Source organism: Plectropomus leopardus, chromosome 18 (assembly GCF_026936395.1).
Source record: "Plectropomus leopardus strain MGB_pleo_1.0 chromosome 18, ASM2693639v1, whole genome shotgun sequence".
Lineage (NCBI taxonomy): Eukaryota > Metazoa > Chordata > Actinopteri > Perciformes > Serranidae > Plectropomus > Plectropomus leopardus.
The window spans coordinates 23,068,676-23,095,943 of NC_142193.1; the positions used below are offsets into that span (position 1 = coordinate 23,068,676).

The 27,268-nt window shown below is 39.1% G+C and overlaps 1 protein-coding gene across 3 annotated transcripts in view; it reads right to left on the reverse strand.

Annotated features, from left to right (window-relative positions):
* Positions 1–27,268, reverse strand: part of elfn2b (extracellular leucine-rich repeat and fibronectin type III domain containing 2b) — an 87,181-nt gene that overhangs the window by 45,939 nt on the left and 13,974 nt on the right. For 2 of the 3 annotated variants that reach the window (XM_088069214.1, XM_088069215.1), the window contains exons 2-3: positions 15,932–16,171; positions 1,624–1,712 (exon numbers count right to left, since the gene is read on the reverse strand). The gene's annotated coding sequence lies outside the window, so the exon portion shown is untranslated. The remainder of the gene's footprint in view (positions 1–1,623; positions 1,713–15,931; positions 16,172–27,268) is intronic. The other variant, XM_088069216.1, reaches the window with a different exon arrangement.

A 27,268-nucleotide genomic window follows, 5' to 3' on the forward strand; every position in this document is an offset into this window, starting at 1 on the left:
TAATTTAAAAAAAAAAAGGCGAATCAATGTGTACTTTTTCTCAGAGCAGTAACAATGTCCAGCACCCACTCTCGGTGGGATGATGCACACGTTGATGGGTTCAAGTAAACATGAGGTGGAGAGCTAGCAATTGTCTGCCTGTCTGGCTGTCTGCCTATCTGCCTGTCTGCCTGTCTATCTAGTTGTTCCCGACCACTCTTTCTGTACCTCTCTCTGTACGTAGGCGTCGGTATTGCTTCTTTGTGATGATGCGTGCATGTAGGCATATCAGCATATGGCCTGTGAACATACAGAAACTGAAGCTGTTTGGAAGAACAATAGCTTCGGTCGCGAGAACAATGGTTTCATACACTGCCGACTGCAACGGTAATCATTGTCACTTTCTCACTGTATTGGAAGCCAAGTGTACTTCGGCTTGCACACACATAAAAGACAATTTTAGCAAAAGTAGACAGTAAGAACAAGAGGCACCATAATTAATGTGGCTGCATTTCACTACTTTCATATGAAACATGTGCAAGTCCATTAATAGTATTCTCTCCTTAACTTAAGTCATATATATTGTTTTTTAGGGTCTAACAGCACAACATATAGTAAAAAAAAAGACATTAAAGCATATTTACCACAAAGCAGGAAACCTTGCAAACTCTCTTGATCCCTACAGATTGTAATGGTAAAGATAACTCACCAACATCCCCCATGTATTAGACAGTATTAAAAACAACAAATCATTCTGTGCAGTTCAGTAGAGGAGGTGGTGTAAAACTGTATGGAACAAACTGAATAACGAGACTAAAATAAATATTCACAAGGATGAAGGTAATTTTTCCTGAGGCGTTGCGGAGCAACATTCAGGTTAATCAGTCTGTCAGTCAGTCAGCCAAGTGCTCTCTCACCTAATAATAATAATGAGAGATTCCTCAAACAGTGTTTTTCACCCCAACTCATTCTCATCTTGCATCTCTTCAAATAGTGCAGTTTGGGCAAAACTAAGAATGCGTAAATGAATAGATTGATGTCAGTTAATGGTAGTGAAGCTCTGTCCAAAATTTCATACTAATATGCTATTTAGTAAGCTAACAGTGTGTAAGATTTGTTTTGGTCTAAAACCTTGGTATAAAACTGATAGTAGGCTACTGAAAAGCATACTTTTTCCGCTATGCCAACATTGGACACTATAACAGTATACAGTACAGTATACATATCTCAAGTGCAATGCGGCAAACTACAATGTTCATAACAGACAATGACAGACAGTGACCAAGACAACTTTGTAACATCAATAATGTTTCAATGTAAGTGCAAGTATAAACTTTCCCTTTGCTAAGGATAGTATTTTTAAATTACAGTTGGAAATCAGCTGAATGGTTGCTTTTGAAAAAGCAGTATGAAAGGGAATGACAGCTGAAACTTTTCTCAGATAGGATTCCTTCAGTGTTCATCATTCAGGAAGTTTTGACTGGGAGCCAAATTACCCAAAGAGGTCCCCTCCTCTCCAAAACAAACATAATACATAATTTAAACAGGTAGAAACCCTGAAGTAAAGCAGTGTTATGTTACTATTTGACAGCACTTGTAAGTGTGTGCTCTTCTATTTTCTCTGATAACCTAATGTGTGCTCACCTTTCTGCTGATCCAGATGTTCAAGATGTTTTTACCAAAAGCTGAAATTATCTGTCTCCTCTCCGAAGCAAAAGGACCCGGTAAGTTGTCTGTAAAAACACAGAATAAAGCAGTTTCAAGTTAAAAAAAAGAGGGGGGAAAAAATGTTTGTTTTTTCCCTGTCCTTTTGGTCTTATAACTGCTGTGACTGACGGGAAAACACAAATGTTCCTATCTGGAAATGGCAGGGCAACGTAATGATTTAACAGACCCACTCCATATGTAGATAGAAATGGCTCATGGTAATGAAAACATGACAAATCTTATTTTCAGGTGAAAATATAATAAAGAAAACATACTTATTATATTATACTCCATTTCTGTCAATGCTTCCCATGAAATCCTACACACTGGACTTTTAAAAGCAAGATTTTACATATAAATATGTAGGTCTATGCACTGTAAAACTGTTGATTGCTCTGTAAAATAGCTTCATTTCTCATTATTTTTCTTACTGTGGCTATATTTTCAAGTAGGATTGTCTTTTAAGTAACCTTTATTGCTCCTATTTACCAACCAATATAGTGTGAAGCATGTGCTAAGCAGTTAACAGGTCGCTCTCATTCTAGGCTACCTAGATAGTATAACCCTGACATGCTTCCCAAGTTTAAAATAACACAGGGCTAGGTCTCAGACGACATACTGTTCCTCATTTAGTGCTCCAGTTTCATCTTCTTGGCAATGAATGTCTGTGTGGTGGTGGTAGGTGTGTATGTGTGTGTGTGTGTGCGAGAGAGAGAGCATCTTAATTGAGACCCTGCCACACACACATACACATATTATGGCCCAGTAATAACTTCCTGGAACTACTCTAAAAATACTGTATATCCAAACTTTTTTATAAGCACATTTGCTTATTTGAGTAGTAGGCTGCAGCAGGGAGTGACATGAAAAACAGCACAGAGCAAAAGGTTGGATGAAATGCGGCATCGCTTGGGAGCTGAACTCAAAATCAGTAAGTGGCACCTCACTTCAGTTCCTCATCTGTGGATATGGTATGAGTACACAGAGCTGAGTTGCTAGTTTGTTTACTAAGCACATCAACATGGCAGTCCTGTGTCTTGAATTATTTAAGATTCTGCAAGTATCAACTGTAATCCTTTACAGAAATAGTGCGCAGCAGACATTCATTAGTTCAAAGGAGGTTTTTCTGTTCTCAAACAGGCTACAATTTGCTCCCTAAACTTGTGATATTGTTAGTTGTAAACTAAGTTTATTTGTAAAGATAGATCAAATCAAAATGGAATAACATGAATAGATGAAAACTAAATATCTGAAAGTGAAGTCTGACTCACAGCGGCTTAAACAGGGTGAAAAACTCGTCAGAGTTGTGTGACTGTGCAGTGGTTTCTGTTCAAAGCAGCAGGGCCAAACAAAAACAAAACACACCAAATTGTTGCCATAGCACCACTTCACAACAGGCTGACACACATACACAGACAAACATAGCGCAACTGTTGTCATCAAACTGACAGTAGAAAATAAAGTTAAACTGTTATAGCTTTGGGATAAGAAAGTTTAGCATATCAAAGTTGCTTCGTAAAGCTACAGTGGATAACTTTTTTAGTAAATTTGACAAAAAGTTATTTTTAACTGTCACTGTATTCTGACAGTAGTATGAAAGGCAGATTAATTGAGTGAAAAAAATAAGACTCCTCTGTTCCCTTATAGTGCTCCTAGTGGCATTTGCAAGACTCACAAAACCAACCAATAAGGAGGAGGAGTCTCTAACGCAGTTTTCAGTCATATCAATCACTGCTCATGACCTGCTCAAACTAAGCAGCGCTGATCAAATATCAGTCAGGATTCTGTTGCTGCATTGCTTATTTCTCGCCTCAGACTTTTTCTGACACATATTTTAGTGTACTGTTTAGCTGTAAAATAAGAACATTTGCACCAGCCAGTGGGTGGTGTTTCCTGTAGACCCAACTGTTTTAAACATGGCAGCTGGGTCACAAACTTTCTTACTTTCTTATTTTACAGCTAAATAATACACTAAAATATGTTTCTGAAAACAATTTAGGCAAAAAACAAGCAATGCATTTGGAGTCTAAATGCAAATGCCATTAGGAGAACCATAATGAGACAGAGGAGAAGGATTTTTTTAATTGCCTTGTGTACTACTATCAGGATATAGCTACAGCTATGCAAAATCAAATTTTTGTCATATTTACAAAAAACAAGTTTCGGACTGTACCTTTAAAAGGCAATGTTGATATGTTAAAGTTTCTTAAGGCAACTGAATTATATTTCTAAGACAGTTGAGGCAACAAAAGGTTACAAAGGATACTAGACATACAGGATATTGTTTCATATTTAACTAGCACTGCCTACTGTTTGGTCTCAGTTTCTTCAGTCTACATTCTTATAATACTATTAACAGTACACTAATATATGGTGTAAACATTTGAGGTAAGATATAGACAATCAGTAACTGGATCTTGAATTTATATTTGATCAGCACTTCCTAGTTTGACATTCTGGCAACAGCTCACAATCCGTGATTGACATGCTTAACAGCTGCCCTCTCTTAAATGGCCTGTGATTGGCCAAAGTCTCCGATCACAGGCTAGATTTTCAAAAGCCTGAACATAGAGCTGAGGTCTTGTGCTTTCTCAGAAGACTTGAATTCCAATATCCTCAAAGTCTATTGTGATTTTTTGCCCAGTGATGCCAAAATTACATCCCCTACCTGAGCTTTAACTGAGATAACTACATGCATTGAAAATTTTATATTAACATATTCATAAATACACCAATCGGTGTCACATGGCAGTCCCAAAGTAGTGCCAAATTACTGTACCTGGTCTAGATAATAAAGAAGAACCTCCATTACCAGTAAAGAAATTTAAGACTGCAATCAAAGGAAATAAGAACATTCAATTTGAACTTGTAATGTAAAATATTTAAATTCCCTCACAGTTATCAGTGTTGGCCCTCTCTCTTATTCAAGTAATAGTTTCAAGTGGCTAAAAGTGGCCTCTCAGTCGATATCTTATTAATACCCACATCTTTGATTAATTTCAGTCAGGTTTCACATCACTCCACAGGGCAGGTAATGAACTGTTTCAAGTGTCCTCATTTTCGCTGATACTGTTGATGCTCTCTTCACTCTTACACACTGCAGTCCTTTATTAGAAAACGGAAATTTTACACCACGGGAGGCACCAGTGACTCATGCACAGGGACTTGAATTACCTGTATTTTCAAAGAGTTTAATTGGCAACAGTTAATTACGAGTTTTACGTGAATGAGTTTACCAGTGTACTTGAAATTAGTGATACTGTACAGTGACAAGTACACCTTGTTTGTACAGATGCTTGTGCTTTGGCTTGGTGCAGTGAGACGTGACTGTTATGTGGCCCAAGAGTGCCTGGAAAAAGTGAAAACCCCATTGAAACAGCTTTAATAGCCTGTTTTCTTCTGATCCCTGTAATCAATTTTACTATCATGGAAGCTGCTGGTATGAGCAGTCCTGCAACTCGTTCGAGTAAATCATGCTACAGTATGCAGGCTGTCCGCATTCTGTGTGAACAAGGCGTTAATGGACAAATATGGTCATAATCTCTGAGTTTACACACCCCATCCCCCACCTACCTCGCTTTTTCTCTGAGAATAGTGAACATTAAAGTCTACAAGGACCTAGAAATATCATAGCACTCATAAAATATACATGCTAGATACACATAAAAAACACACATGCACTATTCCCTGCTGTGAGAAGTATCTGCCCATGAAACACTCAAAGAAAACCCCAAGCTGGGTGTGGATGCAGAAAATCATCAAGGGAGGATTGTCTGAACGATGCTTCATTCTTTCTTTGATCAAATTTCTCTTTCTTCCTCTGCCGCAACCTCTGACTGTCAGTTATTATATTTTTTTTTAGCTGAACTGCTGTTGTATAGCAGTCGCTTCTGGATTAGGTTTTTGCAAGCATACTGATCTGATTACAGCGCTAGATAGGTCAGCTTATGCAACATGTATGGCTCGCTGCATATGGGGGATGTCTTGTTCTCTCTCATGCTCTCCCACTATTTCTTCTCCTGTGTTCTCCCACTACCTTGGTTTGCTGGTCATACCCATAGTGAATTACACGACCAAACTGCACATAGTTATTTTAGAAAGTCCACAGAAATGAGATCACACATTTTTCTATAGTAGAGTGCTGTTTAACTGAGGATATTTTAATATGTGAAGATATTATAAATGACCTGATTAGCTGTGTCTACTCTATCATTTCCCTTCTGCATGCTAGAAAATATTTTCATCTGTTGGAGAGCAGGGACGTAATGCGAGTGTCAGCGTAGATTACCATGTATGAGTGAGGTTCATGCAACCCCCTACTCTCCTCTCAAATGCACATTGCTATTTCTTTGTGAAACTTACAAATTGTCCAATTGTATGTATTAGAAGGACCATGCTACCAAAGCAATTATGTCTCTCCATGTCTTGACTTTTCTTCTTTTGTTTTTTCTCCTCTCAGATTGACCTCATTTCCGCTCTTTTCACATTACATCATTTCTGTTCTCTTCTGTAATTGAGGGTATGCCATGGAAAATATCTGTGTGTGAATGTACTTAATGTGTGAGTTTATTAGTATGATAGTTGGTGTCCAGCACCAGATTCTGGGTTGCCCCAAGCAAAGATGCTCATCAGGTCCCTGACAATTGCATCTAACTTTGCATGTATGACAGATACAGATACAGTCTGTCCTAACTAGGCCCCTGGATTGCTGTCCACGCTTGCTCCCAATTTTTCCCATTAGCCACTATTTGTCTTGTAGTGAAAAAAATCCCCTGCAGCCCTAAGAGCATTTTTCCTTCCATTAAAAAAGGGGCATTTGTAAAACTGTTCACAGGACACCTCAAACTTCAAACAAGGTCATTTATGACTCTTTCTACTGTGAATTTTTAATCCATCGAAGTTTTGTGTTTGTTAAACATTCCTGAAGCTGAGAAATGTGATTTACAAATCAATGATGTCATTTAACTGTAAAGTCTGTGAGGTAATTGGGAACTCCCAGGTGAAGTCAGTGGGAGAAACACTGCTGCGCATATTTAGCAGGTCAAAATACACAGAAGTAAACCCAGAAGCTAGAAACTTTTCTTTTTTTTGTGGGCGTGGGCATACATTAGTCTCTCCTGACAGTGAGCCCCTGTCCACTGCAGCAAGCACTGTTGCACTGATAAGCTCAGTACATACTGTACCTTGTCAGTGTCCTGAGGAAATTTTATAACTTCAGAATGACATTGGACTGTCTTTCTTGTCGGCAGAAATGTAATTGCAATTAAAATTATTGCACTTTTTAGTTCTTTTTCTGTCACTGGCACTCTTACACACACAAGGCACTGATAATTACTTCGAGGTTGCAGCTTCATTAGCCAACAGACCTGGCAAGCGGATTAACACTTCAAAGAGTGAAAAGACAGAATGAGGGAGGTTGTTGGAAGCCAGAAAAATAACATTGAAGAGTTGAGTTTGAGGAGAATTAGGTCAGGACAAAGCATGACATAATATGATATATGATGTATGTACAGTATATACATAATTCCTTGATTTCCAACATTTTGAGTGTCTGTTTGCGTGTGTGTTGGCCTCTGTCAAATGTGGCGTATTTGTGCATGCATGCATCTGTGCGCACCGTCTGTTCTGTGCTTCTGAAGGCACCCATGCAAGTAAGAATTCATTGCAAGAGGGGATGAAATAACAGACACATTTATGAATACGGAGACAGAACGACAAATGGACTGGGCAGAACTGAAAAAGAGACTAACAGTATACTAACAGATTGTATCTTTTCTTTTTTGACTTCTCTCTGCATGGCAGTGAGTCTCAAAGCGTAAGCTCAGTAATGGTGCAAACACTGTATCAAAGAGGAAAGGGCCAGTGATGTAACCTAATGTGAGCAGGATTAGTAAATGCTAGACACAGCATACTGGCACACTGACTGCCACGGTAACACCACAAAAAGGAGTAGGAGAGGCAGGAACACAGCAAGAGGTGGTGGAGGCATGGGAGTAAGTGAGAGAGAGAGTCAAGGAGGAGTAGAAAGATCCTTAGAAGTAGCCTATGTATTTGTTTATTCGTGTACGAAATAGAACACCAGCCGCTGTCTTGCACAAATACATGTAGGCGAGCGGAAATATATGCAGCCTGAAAGGCAAGAGAGAAAGTAATGGGAAGAAAGTGTCCCAGTGCACAAATGAAAGACTACAGAGGTGTGACTGCAGATAGATACGTACATTACTCTGTGCATATCAACAGTAATAGTATCTTCCTCTCCTGATCTTTATATTATTCTCCTCTTTTACTGTGGAATTTTAACCAAAGCTGAGACCTGCATGTGTAAACTGAACGATGGTGAATGATAGAGGGGAGGAAACAGTTGAGACATGAGTTGGGAAAGTATCTTTCACTTTGCACACCTCAGTACACTTCATAAAGTTTAACACACAGGCAATGGAAAGTCATAATTTAAGTGCAGTCCTCTGGTAATGTCTAATAATACATCACTATTTCTGCTATTTTTACACTTTCTTCTTGCTGGCCGTGACACAGTAGTTATACAAGTGTAGCCAAAGCATGGGCGTACACAGCAAATATTGGGTGCATATGCATAATGAGTCAGAATATGATTTAAAATCCAAATATTTTAACTGGTAGTGACACTAGCGACAGCATCATCCAATTCATCAAAATCTGTAGGATTATTCCACTTTGGAGAATAATCCTACAATCCTACAATACATGAGCATATTCATGCTCATGTATTGCTCACAAACAGACAAACTGATAAACAAACAGATGGAGAAAATAAACTCCTTGGCTGAGGTCGGGGGTTACTCACAAGAGACTTGTGCAGTCAAGAACACCTGATAAGCAACTGTGAAACAACAGTGAAAGCATAGACTGTATGAAAAAAATAATGTAGCCAAAATATAGTCACCTGTTGGTTTTTGGAATTCCATTTTGCATTTTTGAAGCCAGAAGTGACTATATTTGGACGACAAGGTGGAGATAATCCTAAAGCTAGCTGCCAATTTGGTTAGCATGGTGCATTTACAGGCTTAAAACCATTAAAACCAAATGTACTTACAAGACAATTTGATTATCAAACTCTTTAGAGGGTCTTTTAGTACAACCAAATGCTAAACAACGCTTTTTAGGCAACCAAAACATAACAATTAACTCTCATGAACTGACATAGCGACAGCTATGGCTACGCCTACTTACCTAGCCCAAATTTGTATGTGGGGCCCTGAAAAATTGGCCCTATATGTGATTGCCCACAGTTTCGGTATTGGCCCCATGCCATTTGCCCATATAGGTGGGTTTACCAAAATAAGCACCACATGGCTAAGGCTAGGGTTACCTGGGTACCAAGTGTGTAAGGGCCCAAAATGGGCATGTTATTTGAACAAAACAACCATGTTGCCAGTTGGGATGGGGCCAATATGGAAGCTATGGACAACCCCAGAGGGCCCATTTTGCAGCCCATTTACTACCCACATAGGCCCCACATACAAATGTTGAATTTGGGGTTACACCATGGTTATGTGACCTAACCAAAGTTGTCGCCATAATACATCTTGTCAATGGACAGCACACGCATGTCACTCAAAGCTGCCATGCCCTCAATAATATAAAACTTTAAATCTTAATGACATTTAAACTGTTGAATCATATAAAAAATTCATCCCCATACAGTTGTCATGAACAGTGAAATTAGTTACTGAGGCCAAAACCATTTCCTGTACCAGGCTGTAAATGTTCATTTCTGACATAAATTTGGGCATCTATGTTATGAAGATTGACTTGCTCTTGGAGCCAGCTTCTCATGGCCATTCAAAGAAATGCTGTTTTCGGCTTCTTTTTTAGCCCCAGAGTTTGCTGTTCGGACCAAACTTGAAGACAATATAAATCTGCATATGCAAATGATATAGTGAACAAAAAGCCGGAGGAATGAGAGTCCCCTCTGAGGTAAAATAAATTGGGTATCAAAAAGGTAATTCACAAGTGCCATTTTGGTTCCCTGCTACCTGAAAAGAGTTTTACAAATTTACCAGTGGCAATCAGAGCCAAACCTAGTGGCAGTTACCTCTACCCAGCTGCTTTTTCAAGTCAAAAAAGAGCCCACAAAGGACAATTTACAGCCACTTTGACATCTGAGATAATGGGAAAAGCAAAGTAATGAAAGTCTTAGAGGATATCAGTCAAAATAAGCTCAGAACTCATCAGTAAAACATGTCACACACTTGATGAGACTCAAACTGTGAGGTAATTTAATGCTTCATCCCTTCAGCCCTCCACACTGGCATCACCCACATACACAGACAAGACTCTAGACAATGCTGACACACACTCTCTCTCAGACACACACACACACAAAGTGTCTATCCATTTATCACTTCCGCACTGCTCTGCAGAAATACAAGCATGCACAGTTTAGATGTCACACACACGCACGTGGCCAGACACAAACATACTCAAAGTCTCAGTTCTAAGCTGCCACCCGATCGATAATCCCATTATAGCTGAAAAGGCTCTTTTATTTGTTCTGATTGAGTTTGGGGGGTGGTAGAGGCATGGTTCATAATTAAAGCAGGATTTGCTAGATTGATGGTTAAATGGGGGTGATGGGAATGTAAGCAGACATCCAGATTGGGGTACATGTAAAAACAGTACGATAAAGTATTTATCCCACAAAGCGTCTCTCTATTTCTCCAGCCTCACTCAGTCCGTCCCTTTCCTCAACAACGGTATGCCTCTCTTAACTGGCCTTTGACATACTGTAATTCCATATACACCTTGACAGCCATGACAAAGACACAGAGCATAAATCTCATTCACAAATACTTTAATTCTAATACCTTTTAGTCCACTTCTAAAGTCTTTGTGTCCATGGTGGCGGCATGGGTGGCGGACAATATGAAAATGCAAAAATACAGCCTGCGGTTCAGGCAACAGGCCTGAGAGCCACACCAAATTCCTGCTTATGCTGATGTACAAACATTAAATCAAGTGACTCTCCCTCAACACACATTACATAAAAACACATCTTACTTTCATAGTCCCTCATACATTTGATTATTTGTTGTCTGTGAGGTTACTGTGAGGACACACTTGGTTGAAATTGGTTCCAAAATGCCGTTAAGCAAGGCTCTAAAATGCAGCTTTACTCATTGACTAAATGGTAAGCTGTGGTCATTCTGAACAGCTCTTATAATATACAGTGTGTGTCCCAGACTAACAGTTCCTCTCAGGCTGATGCTGTAACAATCTGGTCTTCATTGGCATACACACTGCTGGCAATCACAGCACAGTGCAGTGCTTTAATGCCAGTTTCAGGTACTTGTTTGCTAAGTGTGGTACCGTAGGTCAAGCGATGCAGTACAGGGAGCAACACTAAAAGCTAGCCGCTCCTCAGCAAAATATAAGCTTAAGTTTAACTTGTTCAGTCAGTTTTCATGTGCTCAAATTCAAAGTATGGTGTGCATTTTTCTTTCTTCTAATAAACAATGTATAGACTCGTGCAAAAACCACAAGGAAGCTACGAAAATCGTGGACACAGCGTGATAAAAATGCAAAAATAGCCAAGGAGACAAAGCTCTTTACAAAACTAGAATGAATCTTGGGTTGGCTGTCACTTTCACTTGTGCCGGAGACACTGTTAACCAACAGTCATCGACAATCCCTGCATAGTATGCCGTTTTGAAATACAGCAATCATCACATGGATGGACTTCCTCAAATCACTCACAGCATCAATACTCAGTTAGTAGCATAGTTTTTGTAAATTATTTAAATTATCTTTGGTGTAATTTGTAATTAATTTAAATTATCTTTGGTGTCATTTTTTTCCAAACAAAGTGAATCTGGGGAGTTATGTGTCAACTTGTTGGGTATGAATAGCATTAACATTGGTTGATTCAAGAATTGAAGGGACATGAATTGATTAATGGCACACTGTTTAAATAACAAACGTTTTTTTCTTTGGGCTTGCGAGAAAGTATGAAGTATTTTCAAGTCAAAAGGCTTGAAAAAGTCCAAATCGAGTTGCAAGTGTTTTTGATTTGGTTGAGAATAAATTCATTAAATTTGTCAGCCTGATCTGGCACGAGTCAAAGTCAGGTGACTGGAGTCCAGAACAGAAGTAGATACTAAAAGACACATATCTCATATTTGCTAAAATAGCTTGAATGTCTCTATAGCATGCACAGACTTGGATAAACCATTCAGAATGCCAAACCATGTTATTAGATGGATTTCAAACTGGACTAATATTTCATGACCCAAAGCCAAAAGAAACTTATTGACATGATAATAGAGAATCACTTTATTTTACATTTCAGTACAGCCCTCTCCATCTCCTCTCCATCTGTATAGACACTGGCTTTTCTGAACATACTGCCACCAAAAGCACCTTCAACAATTAAGAAGTCTGCAATATTCAAACCTATTTTCTTGTCTCCTCAATTACCTGCCTTGTTTGTGGAAAATGGGCAGGTATCTCCAAGAAACAATAGTGCGTAAAACATCTGATACATGCCGATTTAAGGTTGCAGTGTTCCAGGAGCACGGCCAACATGTGACTGGAAGGGGCCATAATGCACACACCTGAAGTGCTAATAGAATAATAACAACGCTTTTAATGGCGTTGAGAGCTTGGAGTGACGGGCTTAATGTCTTCCTCAGTCTCATCAAGTAAGTCAATAATTGCCTCCCTTAATAGCCTCTAACAGTTAATAGTTCTCTGTTGGTTAACGCAAGCAATGTTAATGTCTAAATATGCTCTCCTCTGCACGTCTGAAATGATGTCAGTGCCTTTGGCTTACTGCAATCATCACCACAATAGTCGTTTAACACTATATACATAATGTTCCCCTAATACCCCCTGTAGAAAGACAGGTTTTTGATACTGAAATTGGGCTGAGAATTTAGACTTGATTTTGTGAATAGTAGTCCCCCTTGAAAGGGCTGTTTTGCATTTAAAATGTGTCAGTTTTGTCTTTAAATGCAAACTAATTAGTTTCATTAAATATACAAGAAAGACAAGGATGCACTCTGTCACTATGTACTGATCAGCCACCCACTGTTTTATGTTTTTCTGTACTGTTAGGGCCACAAAAGCATCAGAAAGTTTATTGGCTCTCCTGTCAGACTCAAAAATCCCTATAAGGGGCCCCTAGAGACCATTCTGCTTCCATACCCGTCTGGACCAAAGTGATTTGAAATGACTGACGAACTGACAGTGCCATCCTCAGGGTGCTCCACCAGTGGGCTAAAAAGCCTTATAATAGGAAAGATGACTTACTCATATAGCCAATTATATCACTGTCTGATGTGACTGTGTGATGAACCATACACATTTTCACAGGGTTACAGTTGCTTATTTAGCAGGTCACAGCTGATTTTATAGGCAGCATGCATTCACATGAAATCACACATGGAGGATTTACCCAGAGACCATCATTTCATTTCTTCTTTTTTCTCAGTCTCCTTGGGCTTTCATTAAGTCATTATGCTATTACTACATTTCTTAAATTAAAATTTTAGGGTTGCCACTGGGTTATATCTTTCTCTTTTTATGACTGGACAGTTTTGCTATGCTTAGAACAGGCTAGCATATGAGCCCTTCAGACACTGAGCTCAGCTTACTTCCAAAAGCTTATGTAGCAAAGAGGACTGTCAATGTCTTTAGTCTCCTACTGACTGTGAGATTTTAGCAACCTTATAAGTTTAGTGCAAGCTACACTGTTTGACATGGATCTTAATAAACTTGGGTATGACATCAAGTTTAATGTATGCACACTATACAGTGACAGACACTAATGAATTACAAGCTACAACATACGTTTATCAGCACCAATACGCAAGAAAAAAAAACGTCTTCGGCATGCATCATTCATCTATGCTGCTGGAGGGGTAAAGAAAAATGTAAACAACCAAATCGAGCCCTTGCACAGACATTTATGTGTGTCAAAAAAGGCTTATTGGCAGTCACATGGTAAGATGGTGATCCCAAATTTCTGACATTGACAGAATTTTATCTCAGTTTGTCTCTGATCTCAAAACTGTGACAACAGCCATCCTTGAACCTTTCTCACCTTGCGTAGGACCCCTGATTTAGAGCCTCAACTAAAGATATCGCCACGCCTCTTCATAAATTCTTTTTTGGTATACACATAATAAACCATCTCAGTCATCAACAAAATATGCTCTGTAAAACACAAATGTGTTGCATGTTTCATTCCTATCATGTCAATGTTTTTAATGTCATGAAATATATGAGCTGACTTTTGTCTAAAGGAAATGGAAAGGATGTTGGATGGTGTCACCTAGGTGAGATGCCTACTAAGGTGCAGACCACTGAAGAACACTATTTGAAATCAACCAACAACAATTGAAAAAAAAAAAATTGACAACCCTTCATGGTGTTTCTAGCGGTTTTTGTGGCACCCAACCTCGGTGTGTTTTTGCCAACACATCATGGCAAAACTGCAGACCACTGTTCAAAAAACCAACAAACAGCCACATCAGCTGTCTTTTTGGTTACCCTTCACTACCTTTCTTTTACCAACACATTGTGCATTTTTCAGCTGCATATGAGCCTCCGAATATAGGTGTTTTTTGGCAACGTATTGTGGCATGTGAACCAAAACCTGGGTGTTTTTCATCAACCCCCATTCCATTGTTTATTTTAGCTAAAACATGATCTTTTTTCTTACCATAACCAAGTGGTTTTTGTGTCTAAAACTCACACCACAGCACTGTCCCTCTTCTATGCCATGGAATCTGCTACAAAATAATGTACAAATATGTGAAATATGTTGCAAAACTTTGCAAAATTTACTTTGGTGACTGGGTTGAATAAACAACAACTTTAACCTTATTTGACTGATGCCGGCATTTGCGCCATCTCTGCATTCATTGCTGATGTTTTTTTCTAAAGAAAGAAGAATAAGCTGTTTCTGTGATTCTCTGGGCCCAACAGAGAGGCTCAAGCTCACAGTGACTGGTGGTGCATGTGAGGACACTGTAGTCATGCCCACAGAGACTGAGTGTGAAGTAAATGTGCAAGACACAATGATTGCTTGAAACCATGTCTGACATTGAGGGACAAGGATCACTGTGTGCACATTATTGTATATTAGAAAAAGACACGCTGGACTGAGAGGTTCTAAAAATGAGTGACTGAGACATGGGCATTACAGATGAGCAATATTTCCCTTTGTAGTAGTTTTTATTTATTTATCTATCTATTTATTTATTCATTTATTTATTATTATTTTTTTGTTTTATTTTTTTTTATTTAGCAAAGCCATTTTTTAGAACAAGAACAAGTCAGGGTTTCAGGTATCAATACTTGTATATGCTATAACATAAAAAACCTTTTTTTTTTTCCAGTTGGATTGGTTTCTTTCCTTTGGTGTGGATGAAACAGTTAAAGGTGCAGTGCAACCATGTGCACAGTTTCACCACTAATGATGCTGCTTATACTCATACATGTGTTTTTCATCCCTTTTTTTGATGCTACTGTCAGGGACACTGAGTCTGTCCCTGACAATAGCAATTATCATAATGACTAATGATCACCACGAAATGGTGCAGAAACTTCATTTCATGAACACGACGGTGGCAGTCGAGTTCACTCTGCATTACATTCTTCTTGGTGTGGCAAGATTTTCCTAAACGCTTGCACAGTAGGCGGGAAGAGAACGGAGACGAAATAATTACAACAATTACTTCTTTTACTTTATCTCTGCCTGACACACACACAGCACACTCACATGTGCACACACAGACGGAATATAATAGCTGTGGTAAGTGAAGTGCTGTCAGCACTAATGGCAGTGTTGCCAGTAAAATAAGTGCAATAAAAGCAGGGGAGATGGCATAATGTATACCTGTGAAGACACTAACTAATGCTTTCACCCCGGCGTTAAACTGTATGCCAAAAGCTTTACACATACTCCCGCACTGCACACAGACTTGTGTAAAGTAACGTACATACACACACATGCAAATATACACACAACAAAGAAGATTCAGGCTTTTGGGTCCAACAGTGAGGTTGTCAGGTTTTGTCACTGCATACACATAACATGTCACCACTGGTATGTGTGTGTGGTTGATAAAGGTCAGACATGCTGGGTGTATTCTTGGGAAACCACTCAGAGTCACACATGCAGTGAATGACTCTGAGGAACCTCATCCCTCAAACACAATAGGAAAAAAATAAATTAATATTAAAAAAACAAATCACCAACCTGTTTCCTCTCTTCCTTGCCTCCTCTCACTCTTCGGCTGTCTTTATCGGACACAGGTGTGATTCTTTCTCTCGTCTGGTCACTCTGCTGTGTGTCCTTCGAAAAAACTTTCAGTTGGGAGAAGGTGATCCCAGGATTGGTGGGTGGTTGAGATTGTACACCAAAATGGCTCTTTTGCTCCTCTTGTACTTGATCCTCTTTAGTTCTGCCAAGGCAGCAGGAGACAAAACTGGACTGGAGCTGGAATGACAAAAAATACAAATATAGGGAGTTGATATAGTGTAAAAAAGAAAAAACTGAATAATTAAACATCACTTAGTATTTTGCAATCAATAGAAAGACTACTAGTTTTAAAGCACCCGGCTGCTTGATATACATTTCTAAACCCATGGAGAGTAACAAGCTACATAAAATGATCATGTGCAATTTTTTCACATTATTTGAATTGATTGATTTAAAAAAAAAAAAAAAAAATCTTTAGCATATATTGTGAAACACGTTCAAAGTATGGCCTGGGATGTGATCTTAAAAAACCTCCCTGTACAGCAACAAAAAGCTAGGAAAAATAAATAAATAAATAAATAGAAATTACAAAATGCAAGGAGTAACATATTGTAATACATAAGCTTATGTGTTTGTGTGTATGTACACTTAAGACTTACACACATACACATGAAAAGAAGAATATAGATTTAAAAAATGATTTAAAGTGCAAATACAAAGAGAAAGAGAAAATAAGAATGGAATTACGAAACAGCAGGCAGAATTTAAAATATAAAATGGGATCAGATATATTTTTCTATGATTTCAAAATTACGATAACAGTTAAAAGATTTAAACCTGTACAATAACTTCTGCTATCTATCTTTATTTATCATTATACATAGATTGTTTTAAATTCTAATGTAACACTGGTTGACACATCTATCCATGTAATTTTTCATTTTAAAAAATGTCATCAAGAAATGAGCTATATAATGACTAATATACATTAAATGATATGATTACATTAAAAAAAAGTGAAAAAACAAAGTAAAAGGTGTTTTAATTTCATAGCTTTAAATGTCTATGGTAGGTTTAGTATAAAAATTAATACCTTCTGGTAAAATATCTATCTTTAATAGAAGATGAATACAAAAATAGCTGTGAATAATGCATCACTCAGCACTACAGGATTTCAAAAGAAATGGAAAAGCATGGGAGTGGCAACTTGAGTTGAGACTATAGTCAGACGGAGAGATGTGAGGAACCAAGGTGAGAAACGAAGAGCAGAGAGAGAGAGAAAAAGAGAGGATTTTCAGAAGCATGCTTTTTTTTCTCTGCATCGAGACCGTGAAGAAAGGCGCAATGGACCCATGGCAAGCATGAGAAATAATCCTGCTGAGAATAAAATTATCTATCTATCTATCTATCTATCTATCTTGCTCTCTCCATCTCTCATTCTGTTTCTGTCTTCTTTTTTTTCTCCTACTCACTTTCTCATGCTTCATTTCAGCTGCTGTGGTTCACTTAAATTAACATTACCAGGGCAGACAAGCAGGATAACAATAATGATGACAATAATGGCTGATGATGCATCAGAAGGCTACTCGGTGACAGATGGCTAGGTCTGTAAGTGGTACTATATATAATGAGATGCTACCTGTCTTCCTGTTTCGGTAGCAGAGCAGGACACCTGTCACATCACACCTCAAGCCGTCAGTACACAACACATTGCCTATCTATGAATAATTTGGGCAAATAACTGTCAGAGAAACTGACATACACGCCTCGCTTTTCTCTCTGCCTCTCTTTATCTGTCCCTCTCTCTCTCTCTCTCGCTCCCTCTCCTTCCAGCACTTTCACCCTCCCCCGACACACACACACACACACACACACACACACACACACACACACACACACACACACACACACACACACACACACACACTCACAAGCACAGACATACCCACACAGACAGCCTAAATCAGTTAGGAAGAGCCCGGCCGACTGCCCTAAAGTGAGCTGAGCGTGACATCTCATTTTCAGCAGTAATACTGGACTGATCCTGCTCCTCCCTTGCAAGTTAAATGGAGAAAGAGCGCCGCATAACACTTGATCATGACTTGGCACAGTAAGTAGGCATGTGAGAAGGCATAAGGACTCAAAAAAATGCATGCATGCTGAAGAAAAACAACATCCTATGAGTAAAATATACAAGTAACACACAGGGCATGTTTTGCATGCACCCTGCAGACACCAAAGCAAATTTATATTGCAGACAAACAGACAAGATTTCCAGTTACCAAAACAGAATAGGAGTGTCTTTCTAGTGTGCTCTCGCAGCAACAAAAAATGTTGAAACTAAAGAAATTCAAGACTTAAGTCAGACCTCACCACATGCTCCAGTGTTGTATCTTTGCCCAGCAAAATAAGCTTTACAAGAATCAAAGCTCTGGTAAAATTGGAGGGCACTTGAGGCCTGCTTGTTTATGTATACATATTATTTGTTCATCCCTAGACTTCATAAATAAAATATAAGATAACAACAACAACAATGATGATAATAATGATAAATAATGCAATCTTAACTCAGTCCTAAAAAATGCTATATAATCCTCATAAATGTTGCTTTTATATTTGTTATTTTTTAAGTATATGTTTTTGCACTAGCAGTCCAGCCCGGCATTTCCATAACAGGGGTCAAAATGGATTTCCTAGGGAAATTTCATCTTAAAGGACCATACTAGGGCTGTCAGTTGAGCTCCGAATAAACATTGCCCAAATGTAGTGCACATTCACGCTTGAACAGTTTCCATTTCGAAACTCCGAGAGTTTTCCTCTGGGGACTCCCTCGGGTCAAACTGTCATCATTCCACCCAAGATGTTGAAATCTAATGGCCAGATTTACATTCAATTTGCTGGGGATATTTATGCTCCCGGGAGGATGAATTCTAACATTTTGGGTGAACCCTTTAACCTTTAATGTCGAGGCAGCAATTTCCTGTGCACATGAAATCTGTTCTGAATCTGCCAGATATTTACTCAGCAAATTTAAGCACTCTAGAGGATAAAACTTTTACACTCTGGACATTGCATGTTACTTTGTTTGATTTTATGACCGCATGGCTTCGCCTGCAGTGACACAGTCAGGACAAACTTTGATTTTTAACCCTAATGATGCAGCTCTAAGAACAGCAAAATGTATCATATGGACTTTGTCATTTTGGCAGTTTTTTCTCACAGTTATGTATGTAACGGCTGTAGACTTGCAATTCATCATCATGTGTTGCTCCCTCACCAGGCAATGACGTCACCTGTTTTCTATCTAGTCTCACTGGCGTTCTCAATAATGGATGGACACCATGTCTGACTGCTCTCTCAGCTTCCAGTGTGTATTTATAACATCCAGATTCTGTCAACACAAACATATCGGTATAGAGACAGAGTGCAGCATGACATGATCTAAAATCACGCCCACTGAAGGGGAAAACAAACCATAATATGCAACCACGGACTGAAACACAAACAACATGCCTGTAACCAAACCATTAGATTTCAGCATGTCAAAGCAATATTTAGCACCCTGTGTGTACCTGAGAGGAAATGTTATATTGGCAAACTCAGTATTATCCATCTATCTCAGTATCTCTCCTCCGTACTTTGCTTATCTGGAAGAAATGATCCCACTGAATGACCAGAAAAGCTGCTTGCCCCTTTTCATATTTCAACCATACTGCTCGTCTGAAGTGACCCAAGTGTCCTGAAGCCTCGGTGTGCCAAGTTGTTTTGGAAAACATCACTGGTGCCATGTTTTTAGCCTTGTTGAAGCCTGTAGCTCCTAGTGTGGGGGTCACATATGCGCACTCGCGCGTGACCAACAAGAGCTTGCAATACCTGCATGCCGATGTTTACATGCTACCCAGAAGTTTGGACAACCAGTGTGGAGACATTTTGTGGTTTCATTATGAATTTTTGTACCGTTTGAATTCTGGTCATCATTTGCTTCAACTGTTTGGAAGAAACTCCAGCAGTGTTTTGTGGACTATAAAACTGAATAGATAATGACTGGATTATTTTTATTTTTGGATGAACTATCCCTTTAAGTCCTCATTTTCTTTCTTATTTGTCCCTGTCTTTCAGCTGTCTCTCTCCTGCTCAATCTTTCTGTACCTCTCCCACTCATAATTACATCAAAGAGAAGCAGCTGCTGACACAATGAGAGGAAGTGAGTCAGTCATTTTTCCTCTGTTCAGTTGTACACACACACACACACACACACACACACACACACAAACAGAAGTCTTACTCATAGCTCGGTGCAGTCAGCATTTTCATAGCCTCCACACCTTCTCTTGGGTCCATGGGTGGGTTACGCAAAAAGTTACGGAACCTTGTGTGTGTGGGTGGCTGTGTCTCTGGGTTTGCACAGGTGTAATTGAAGCATTTCATCAAGGTGAAAACAGTGAAAACTCATCATGCAGAAAGCAAAGGAGTGGGGACACAGAAGGGAGAAACAAGACAGAGAGTAGTGCTGGGAAAAGAGTCATGATGCAAATAAATGAGAACACCAACAAGGACAGACCGGAGAGGAGACAGGTTGATCAAAAGTGTTAAGATTTGTTAGAAATAGGGAAGGCAGGAATGCAGATATGGTTTTTGCGCAGCGTGCAGTGGAATAGAGACCATGGGCATGCACATTTTCACCTCGTTAGTCTGACAGGTCTGTGGTGTCAAGATCAATGAATGGATAAAGTGACAGTACTCTGAGCTTCATCCCTAACTGCAGCTCAGAGCAGCAATTAAAGTTAAAATGAATGTCAGAACCAACTAATCAAAGCATCATTTACAGTAAAATGATCTTTTAAATATTCAGTCCTTTGCATGACTGTCACAACTCCTGTATTAAATGGCCCTTAGAGCGACTGGTTGAATATTCAGCCCGTCAAAGCCAAAAAGACATGTAACTGTGAAACTGTTTTAACAGCTGCTTCTCTACATGTCCAGTGTTTTAATGGACCATTGATGTCAAGGGTGTGAGTTGGAGTAATATTATTAATTCTATTTAAAAAAAAGAGCAGCGCTCAACAGAAGTTCAACTAATGCACTAAAAGTTCACTCACCTCTGACTCACTCTGTAGAGTTAGAGTCCATATTACACAAGTGTGTCCATCCACCTAAATGTGGCCTTTAGCTTTCTTTTTTTTCATTTTATATAACACTGTGCATGAGTTTCTTTTTTGTGAGACTGTTAGTAGTTATTTTATGGATAATTTAGGAAATCAAATCTGTGTTTACTACTTAAACCGTCCACTGACACATGTCCAAGTATGTAAAATGCTCTGCTGTTATGATTGTTTTAAGATGGTTTTTCATTGAAAGAAGGTTTTTTTGTTTCTTTTAACTCTAAAAAGGATATTTTAGAGGATCTAAGACAACAGTGTTTTTTAGTGGAGGGGGTCTTTAAAATTGTTTGTCATGTGACATGGGCCACATGGGTGGTGGGGTATCTCCAGGTGGGTTTTAATGCGCCAGTCTGAGTGAAAAGTTAGGGGCTGATTTTTATTGCCTGTCCATCTCTAATGGCTCTGTGCCTCTGACATCTTTATCTTTAAGCCCTGCATACTGCTCACTTCAGCAGTCTCACACAGAGCGACACAAAGTATTCTGCATACTTATGCTTCTCCTTCACAGCATGCAGTGGAGCGAGAGTTTGAGGAAGAAAGAAGGAAGTAATTAGAGGGGAGGAAACTGCACTATGTATGGTCAAGCACAAATCTAAAATGGACACTCGTACGCTCCAGGCTCTGCTATTACCTCTGTAAGCAGCTGGCCTCATGGGTGAAATGAATGCAATTTTTCCTTGCATTGGCATCTAAAAATCTTATGAGTAATCTAATGACTCTGCATCGTCAGCTGTATGTTTTGAGCCTCTTATGTCTGCTGTGCTTAACTGCACTTGAGTTTGTAATTTCAGAGAAATAATTTCTTGAGCATGAGAAAGTCTTGACCTCTCCATCTGTATCTTAGCATGCAAACATCTCTTAATTATCTTGACACAATGCCTACAAGATTGGAGACATGCAAGCTTGTGATCTCACTCTATGTGATTTCTTGGTGCGTTGAAAGAGCAATGAAAGATACCTAATTATGCCTGAAATGCTCCCCAGCACTTTGCTGCATACAAATGTTTAATAAATACTGAACTCAGCAGGCAAATAATGCAGGAGGAAATCTACTTTACACATGAATAAATAAATAAAATCAGTCAGTTGCATAGTGTTTATCTGGACTATTCCTATTTGTAATTTGATTATGCAAACATCCGATTATAATTCCTCATGCTGCATGATCTTTGTAAGATCAGCTTGTCCTAATTCCGAAGTCGTCAAATACTGCCACTTTGACAGTGCTTTTAGCATATCATCAGGATAAGAGGACAATTCAAAATTAGGCATATATTTAAAATATTTGGTATATGCTTCTTCTTGCTGTGATGCAGACTCTATTTGTGCATCGAGATTCCTGTTTTCTTTTGTTTGTTTCTTGTAGGTCTAAGTTCTTTTCATTTACAGCAATTCCTGAAATTGTAGTGACAGGATGTCTTCCTTTGCTACAACATAGTGGTGTGCCTAACAGGGGCCAGGTGGGTCATGGCCACCCTGATACAATTGCTGCCCAAAAATAATGTGAAAAATTAACATACATACTGTATTTAAAAGGCTGAAGTGCTCTCACTTTTTCAACTAGCGCAAAGGTAGCATCTTGTAAAACAAGACAGCCTCAGGCATCCAGTGGTACCAATTATGTTGGCATACGTTTTTGGGAGGGGGGCTAAAGATTACAGTTAAAAAAACCTGACATGGCTATTTTCAATGGAGTCCTTTGAAAAGATATCTGGATGAAAATGGGATGGGTACCCATGACTCTCCACTAAATTTTACAGAGCTTGTTCACAGCAAATGTTTTGTTCCTTACAATCAACGTACTCCTTTAATTTAAAGCTCTATATTTGTCTTTTTAAGCAAAAGGGCAACCTGCCTACATGATGAATAATGAATTGCTTCATATGTTACATATCACATTAAAACATGATTGCTGTGGAAATCAAAATGTTAGCTGTACAACTATTAGATCCTACACATCGGATAATTTGCGAAATCAGCTGTAAAACAAGAAACTAACGTACATCAGTATGTGATTCCTTAACTCTCCATATTGACATAGGTTTCAAGTAGCCTATATACTTTAACAGCATAATAGAATTCCTGAAATTCTGTTATGGCTTTTGTGATTAGTGTGTCACCTACAGACTGCATAAATTATGATCGTAGCTTTGGCAACGTCACCCATTAGTTTGCAGAATGCTATTTTGAAGCCTCGAGTTTGGCATTTCATCTGTCACCATCTTGGTTTTTTGCAACTAGAAGTGACCAAATTTGAATGAAAGGGTTGACCTGTGGAGGAGCAAGGGGTGCAAATAACCCTGCACAGGTGTCATGAATGTTGAAATTAGCCAAAGAGATCAAAGCTCTCCTTGTACCAGACTGCAAACATGTTTATTTCTGCTGTAAACTCTGTTTTGGAGCCAGCCTCAGGTGGCCATTCAAGGAACTGCAGTTGTTGGTGCTTCTACTTTGGCACTCCAAGATTTTGCTGTCCCCATCTGGCCACCCCTATAAAAAAATTGTGGTTATGCCACTGAGAAGTGCATTCCATCGACTTAAGACACCTCATAAAAAGTGAGTCATTTATAAGTGTGCATCCCTGCTCATAAGACAGCCCTATGAGTCAAAAAGACCAAACACTGCTATTAACACACTCTAAGGCAAGTAACTGAGACTGCCAACAAAGACAATGGTTTAACAACGTGAGGCGAGCAGGTGTGTGATTCAAGAAACAAGGTGATGTCACAAAGTTGGGGGCAGCAGGTGGTTTAAGCCGCTGAGAAGGAGCCCCCATCTGGTAAATGTGTCACTGTTGGTTAGATAACGATGCCAGAGGCTCAATAAAAACATGAACCAGACGTTTTGGAGAACTTTCTGTCTATTTCCTGCACATCTCACAAACTCACGGTGTATATGAGACAATCATGATTAAAATAAGGCCACTGTCTGCAATCAAGAAACCTCAACATTATTGTAAATTACCAACAACATTGCTTAATTAGCTTTCTTCATTTCTTTATAATTTAGGTGCAGGGAGCTGGGGAAGTGACAGTATGCCCACTACTTTCCACTTGACTATGCCGCTGACAGAGCGGGAGGTCTGGAAAGGAGGGAGGCCTGAAATTGAGCTTCTAACAAATACCGTCTATCTCCATTGCCCACCCATCTGTCTTTCTGTCTCTGTCTTTCCTTCAAGGCGCATGTGTCCTTAGTACTGCCAGGCAAAATCTGCCACCGAGGCTCCTAACTGCAGAGCTGCAGGCGGGTGAGACGGAGAGAAAAAGAGGGAGAGACAGAGCGACAGTGAGAAAGACAGAGGGAATAGGAGGACAAAGAGAGCATCGGTGATAAAAAGCAAAGTGCCAAAAGATAAAAAACTTGACATCAGAAACTGCTATAGACCCAGTTTTTTGAATGCTTGTCACATACTGTGCAGCTCTCTGCATGCCTCTGTCGGTTTACTGTATGCGTGCTTTTGCATGAACCTGTCCTTCCTCAAGGTAGCTGAATCATGAGTCTGATTCATGAAGAAAACCTTCAAGTTGTGCATCCATGCATGATTGTAAGTACATAAAAAATAAATGTCTGTCTAGGTGGATGTTAATGTATGTGTATCCATGTGTGTTAAATGTGGGCGTGCTATTAACTGCAGAAGTGTCATGCATGCTGGGATATGCCAAGAGCAGAATTCAGCTTCCAACTGTGGCCAGCAGTGCTTTGGACATACACAGTATACACATGCAAACACAATAACACCCTCCTACCGATAAGAGTAATCCCTCTGGCATAAACTAACTACTCTGCCTCCAGAGAGGTCCATGTCAGCTTTTGTCTCACTTCAACACTGTAGCATCTTTCTTTGTGTTGTAGTGGCATGTTTACATTTACGCTCCATTTTAGACGGTAAACAGGCTCCGTCGCCCATTTTCATCACCAGCCCTCATCAGTACACCGAGCTGCAAGTTACCGTTCATGTTGTCAGCTCTGCCTATGGAGACAAACAATATGTTTTCTACTCTGCCAAAAGCCACAATGCAAGCCTATGTTTTAACCAAACCTTTGGCAGAGGGGTTTAGGTTTTGGACTGAGTTATGGTGTTGCCACTGTGTCTGGTCGAACATGGTGGATTAGAGGGAGAAGAGGGACTTTGTTAATCTTCCCCCCTTCTCTCTCTCTCTCTCTCTCTCTCTCCATCTCCCTCTTGCTCTGCCTCTACCTCTCCTGGATGATGAATGACAAATCTCTGAGGGGCGAAGATGCCGTCAGAATATTGTCAGGGTGCAGTTAGGACAAGTTTTCATTTACTTTTTGTCGAATTTTAATTTCACCCCAAAAACAGAAAACAACAGAGGACATCACCATGGTCCCATGTGATATTTTTACAGGCATTCACTTAAATAGCATCAGTATTCAGCAAACTGTAACCAACACACCACATTATTCAATGAAAAGGTAATTAGCCTACATACTTTTCCAACTCCTCAAAAGCAGAGTAATTAGTAAGCCTACTTGTTGCATTGCTGTCATTAATAAACCCACAAACAGTATTCAGTATTACACAAAATGTAAAATAACATATCATGTTTTTCAATCAGCTATGTATCACAATAATGTGGGTACTATGTGTAAATGAAATGATAAACTTCCCTCCATCTAACCAGCACCAAGAACTCAATGCAAATCTGTCAGCTGAGCAGTGTTCACTGTTGTGCCGGCTTTGCACATTTTCATATGCCACCACTGACAAAAAGAGCACAGCAACAAATCAGAAGACAGAGCCACCCCTCAAACTATCTCTCAAACTCAGACCAAAATCCAATCAATCGGTAAAACAAAGCAGTGCTGATAAAATATAAAGCAAGATGCTATTACTGTATTGCCAATTTATCACCTAACATGTTTTCAGAGGCATATTTCAGTGCACTCTTTTGCTGTAATAAAATAATTTGTTTAAAGGAAGTGGGCACCATACCGTTTATTATATTGTAGAAAAAGGAGGAAAATATGAGATCAAACTATAAAACTAGGAAATGCTGATCAAATATAAGCACAATGAATTTACTGTGCTGCTTAATTATTGCAGAAACATATTTTAGATTAACATTTAACTGTTAAAACGTGATCATTTGTCACCAGCCAGCCACCATATTGTTTCCTGTGTGGAAACAGCAAAGCTTGCATTATGGCGCACAGTGTATTCTGCTAGTTGTAGCTTTTCTACCTCTTTAGCAAAAGTAAATGCTACAGCCCTTTTTCTCCTGTCATGTAGCACCAATTTCAAAAGTATCTACATCTTTTTACTGCATGGACAGCCCAGCTTTATAAAAAGATCATCTTTCATTGAAATACAGCTTTAACAAGCAACTGGCCTACATTTTGAAGGTCTCTAACAATAGCGACCTTATTGTTAGCCATGGTGACTGCACAAAGCACCACAGTAGTCCCCATACTCACAGCAAGCCACAGTGTTCATACAACCTCCAGCTCTAAAAGACCACCAGAGGCTTATCAATGGCTAACACTAAAAAGCTAGTCAAGAACACTCAATTATGTAAATTAGAGATACCAGGAGTCACGTTTCTCCTAACACTTCATAGCCCTGCCTGACTGCTGAACGCAGAGAGCAAACTGATGTCAACCCTCTATCAAAGTCACAGGAAGCAGAGCCCCTAACTATAGAGGTTTTTGAGAATTACTGGGATTAGTGACTTTGATGTGACTACTGAATTATAAACCATAATGCCACAGTAACTACTGTCCCTTACTAAGCAATGTGTGACTGTAAAACTTGCGATTATGCAGCCAATCATTTTGCTCTGACAGTTCTTTATGTTAAAAATAAAGATGGAAAAATAGTTATTTGTAACATTATTATTTGTATTAATAGTAAATAAATAATTATAAATTATAACTATTTATCATGAGGTGTTACAGTCAGAGTCAGAACCAATGCATGACCAATGCAGTCAGTTCATATTTGAGAAAAGAGAGCTCTAAACGAAACCCCTTAACTAAAACTAAATTCCTCTTAAACTTCATTGAGGCAAAGAGAAATACATGTTTTGCTTCAGTAAGTGGTTCCCCAGTTTACTCTGCTATCTGTGTAGCTCCATGCATTCATATCTGGAAACTGTGTGATATTTTAGGGAATGATGCATGCACATCAGTTGCTGTACATAAAGTCATGTAC